Source organism: Priapulus caudatus, unplaced genomic scaffold (assembly GCF_000485595.1).
Source record: "Priapulus caudatus unplaced genomic scaffold, Priapulus_caudatus-5.0.1 Scaffold375, whole genome shotgun sequence".
Classification (NCBI taxonomy): domain Eukaryota; kingdom Metazoa; phylum Priapulida; class Priapulimorpha; order Priapulimorphida; family Priapulidae; genus Priapulus; species Priapulus caudatus.
The window spans coordinates 171,951-176,572 of NW_014577436.1; the positions used below are offsets into that span (position 1 = coordinate 171,951).

General features: G+C 38.8%; 1 protein-coding gene across 5 annotated transcripts in view; it reads right to left on the reverse strand.

Moving 5' to 3' along the window:
- Positions 1–4,622, reverse strand: part of LOC106809676 (glucocorticoid modulatory element-binding protein 1-like) — a 19,841-nt gene that overhangs the window by 7,930 nt on the left and 7,289 nt on the right. For 3 of the 5 annotated variants that reach the window (XM_014812845.1, XM_014812840.1, XM_014812841.1), the window contains exon 1: positions 3,854–4,149. The exons of 1 other annotated variant lie outside the window; for it this stretch is intronic. The gene's annotated coding sequence lies outside the window, so the exon portion shown is untranslated. Of the gene's footprint in view, positions 1–3,837; positions 4,150–4,622 lie in introns of those variants that run through there. One more of the 5 variants, XM_014812843.1, reaches the window with a different exon arrangement.

Genomic DNA, 4,622 nt, shown 5'->3' on the forward strand with positions numbered 1-4,622 from the left:
AATTTAAACGGGGCGCAACGATTGAAACAGGGGGGAGTTTTCCCAAACGGGGCGTGCGCGCCCCGTTTGCGCAACGTAGGGAGAACCCTGCCTCCAATATCACGCTGGTGATGAGCTTCCTCCCCATCACACTATGCATCGAATATTAAGAGCGTTGGTCGAGCGGTTGAGATTTGTGCCGCAATTCCGTATTTCCTCTTATACCTTAAGCTAAGGAGGAAATATTCCCTCCATTGACACACCTTGACCTTTGACCCTTGACCACCAAATTCGACATCCCGAGTTATTTTCGCAATCTCCCAGACGTCCTGAATATCAAGACCGTACGTGGAGCGGTTAATATTTGTGCCCAACTGTTGACAGATGCACGGACGGACGCACGAATGCACGGACAATCATGCGATTAGACAAGCTGCATCTGACTTCGTCAGCTGAGCTAAAAAGTTCGACACTTGGCTTGTGAACACATATTCATGCAAAGGTCTGAAATGTATTTGAATACAAACTATATTGAATATCTGAATATAACCTTGCAAAAAATTTAAAAGTGCCATTATTCTCAACACATGATGATGACGATTGCGACTGATCACATTATACAAAAATCACATAACAAACGTTCATAAATCGAGAGGTACCTGTACTCCAAAAATTTCCACTATATGAGAAAAGCATAAGGTGCAATTGTTCATTTACATAAAACAGATGGTAAAAATGTGTCTGGTAAAAAAAAGCACCTTGACCTTTGACCCCCAAATTCGACATCCCGAGTCCTTTTCGCGATCCTCCCAACGTCCCGAATATCAAGACCGTACGTTGAGCAGTTAAGATTTGTGCCCAACTGTTGACGGACGCACGGACGCATGCACGCACGCACGGACAATCATGCGATTAGACAAGCTGCATCTGACTTCATCAGCTGAGCTAAAAAGTTCAACACTCGGCTCGTGAACACATATTCATGCAAAGGTCTGAAATGTATTTGAATACAAACTATATTGAATATCTGAATATAACCTTGCAAAAAATTTAAAAGTGCTATTATTCTCAACACATGATGATGACGATTTCGACTGATCACATTATACAAAAATCCCATAACAAACGTTCATAAATCGAGAGGTACCTGTACTCCAAAAATTTTCACTATATGAGAAAAGCATGAAGTGCAACTGTTCATTTACATAAAACAGATGGTAAAAATAAGAAGTCTGATAAAATGAAAGTGTCAATGAAACTGTAGCTCACCACAAAAAAAGGACACAAATGAGTGAGTAAGAAGAAGTCAGTTTTAATTGAGCAACCATCGACGTACATTATAGAAACGATTGCCATCTGAATATCGCAATAATAATTTATAAACCAAAATGAATCACAATTTGTGACCGTAGATGGCGCTATACCCGCTTTGTAGCGATGGCATTTGAAATAAATAGGTTATGCTGCGTTCCGACATGTTTTGTAAATCTTTACTCTAATATAGACGTTTTATCGGCAGGGTGGAGAGGAAATACCAATTTTGCATTAAAGATATTGTCAATGAAATCTTGTAAAACGAACCAGACGAGTGTGAAACCACAGACTCTGTGTTTATATAATATGCTATATAATTGCCAAACCCTACCTAATTTGCATAATTTTTTTTTAAATATCAAAACCCCTAGCCCTTATTCATTCACATACAAAAAATGAGCAAAATCCGGCAAATTATTTGGAGGGCCGTTAACATTGGCAAAACACTGGCCCTCCGAGCCGGTGGTATCAGGCGTGTTAACGAGCACCAACATTTTTATTTATAGCATTAACACGTTCTACGCTGCCGGTGTTAACAATGCACTTACCGACCTGCGCTGGGATTTTCGAGTTTTTACCGCGTATTAACTTTTAGATTTACCACATTTCCTTTGTAGGAAAGCTAACCAAACTGACCCATTTACTCTGCATGAGTGTTATCTCACCCTTACACGTTCAAATAGTATGAAAATCGTTCCCCTTCATAATAATATATTGATATGAAAACAGAAAAAAAACGGACATTTCGTGCATTTTCGTCTCAAATGCCACCGCACCGGTGAATTTTCGCGACTTTGTTATGATATCATTCGACAGTATACTATTTTTTCCGGTAAAAAATGTGACAACGCTTACACATGTGTGGGGTATGAACCTTGTTTTGTTTTTCTACATTCAAAAATACCTCAAAATTTTATATACTACACAGTTATTATATTATATACCGTTAGGAAAACGATAATCAAACCTTGGTTCGATCTACGCCTTCTAGTTTACCTTCTAGTTTTACAAATTTACCTTGAGTCTCAAAACTCATGATTTCACGTTCGAATCAACGGTAGAGCATTGTATTCTTTAATTCATGTATGACTGGGGTAATATAGACTGTTCCTGTTTAATATCTAGGTAGGTAGTGCCTGCCATCTGTTGGAAATCAGAGTAACAAAAACCAATAATCTATCCACGAGCTGACTCGTGGATCTGCGGGGATGCGTTTTGATTGTTCTCATGAGCCGACTCGTGGATCCGCGGGGAACAGGTTAATGAGCAAATAGCCTACATTAGTGTTTTAGGCCTAAAAAAACGCTTGTTTCCGCTAACCTGACCGAGTACTTTTTAAACCGCCGTGTCAAAACTTTTTATTGTGATCAACAATTAATTATTTTTTTGTTTTTGTTTTTTTCAATGCATTGATCTTTGAAGTCATTATATGGGCTGTTATAAGTATAAAACAAGTATTGTTAAAATACAAAAAAAAAATAATTGATAAAAAAAGTTTTGCCTGCCTACTGTGTCAGCTCGTTAGCGGAAACAAATGCCTTTTTTAAAGCCTTACCTGTAGGATATCATGCTATAATTTATCAACATTTTTACAAATTTGAAATCAAGAATGCAAGCGTGAAACATGACATTGATTTTACAAACAAAATTTGTGAGGGCTGGTAAATTATGGTGAGGGCTAGTTAAAAAAAGCTGTTACCGCCCTCTGGGCTGGTACAAAAAAATCTCAATATTGTGCACTGAAGAGTCAACAAAATTATAACTGCTATGTTTAGCTTTGCTGACCCTGGTCACGTGAGCTTGTGGTATGACAAGAATCATCTGGCTGTCCTTCCCTCCATCACGAATTAGTGGCATAAAATACGTATAAACAAATTCACCTATGGCACGCTTGGGCCACAGGTAAAGGGGCAGTAAAATGATAGCGTGAGGCTGAATAAATGAGATCAAAGAGCGAAAGGGAATGAGATTGACACAGAATCCCACCATCAATCTCAACCGCTAAATCGTAACCTAAAATATATATGTTCACGTATCCGGTATTGATTATTAGTTAATACAATGTCAATGGTCCTAAACAACGGAGTTGTGACGAGTCCCAAATTTCATTTGAACTGTACGCATCTTAGGGCCAAAGGATATAAGAGCTGCCCACATTTGCACATGTCGCACATTGTAAAAATAAATTGTGGTCAGCGCTTATATTCATGAGCCCAACTTAGTTACTGTGCATAAGATATTAATTTTTCAAACGTACCGTACCTCAAAAAAAGGTAGGATTTAGGTTCAGAAGGATGGCGTTGGCGTTGGACATTTGACAGGTATATTGTTAGGATTATGCTTAGAGTTAGGATTATACCAGTCTATACCAGTTGTGATTTCTGTCAAAAAGAGGTGTAACTGTACGAAATGTCTCCGAAAACACATGTATAACTAGGCCTATAAGCCCCTACGTGTTAATTGCACTAACTAATGATTGGCACAGTATTATGAGTATACCCGTAAATTTACAAAGCTCGAGTTACTACGGCCTTCGCAACAGACCTTACTGTCGTTGTACCTAGTAATAGTCTTCGTTACAGTTCCTGAGACTCTGAAGAATATCCAGGCTTTATGGGATTAATAACTCGAACTAAACTTAGCATAGCGTGAAACTGACAATTCTAGCCTCGTTTCGACGGGATAGTATGTCGTACTCGACTCGTTGTCACCATCAATAGAAAAATGCTCGCGCCGCTAAGAGCGCTATTAATTTAGTAGCGTTTCACGAAAGTACCATAACTATAATAACATCACGTTGTATGAAACATAATGATTGTTATTATGATCATAGAAAGGAGATTTTGCCATCTTGTATCTGTGTTCGGTCCGTATAACGACCGAAACGCACCGAGACGCACCGAGCAAGGCTTTTATCTGAAAGCACCGAAAGGCACCAGCAATTTGTGAGGAATGGCGATTTTCGAAGGCTGTTAGATTAAAACCCAGCCAGAGCAGTAAATTTACTCAGTGTGCAAAAACCTGACTGCTAGCATTGGGGACTGTGAATCAACCCCTTGTGGCTTAGATGACCACGTAAAATGGCAGGCCGTCTCGAGTAATTGGGTCATAAATAACCAAAGAACCATAATGATTGGGGACACAAAACATTCTAACAGTGATAAACTTCGGTGTCATTTGGCTTGACGTACGTAATACACTAGGGCCCCTTCCAGAATCTTCAGTATGATAAAGGCGGTCAGAAACAGCAATGAACTATTAGCAGAAAGGATAATGCAAACATATATGCATATCAGAAGTTAATAATGACAAATTATTTGTCATTATTA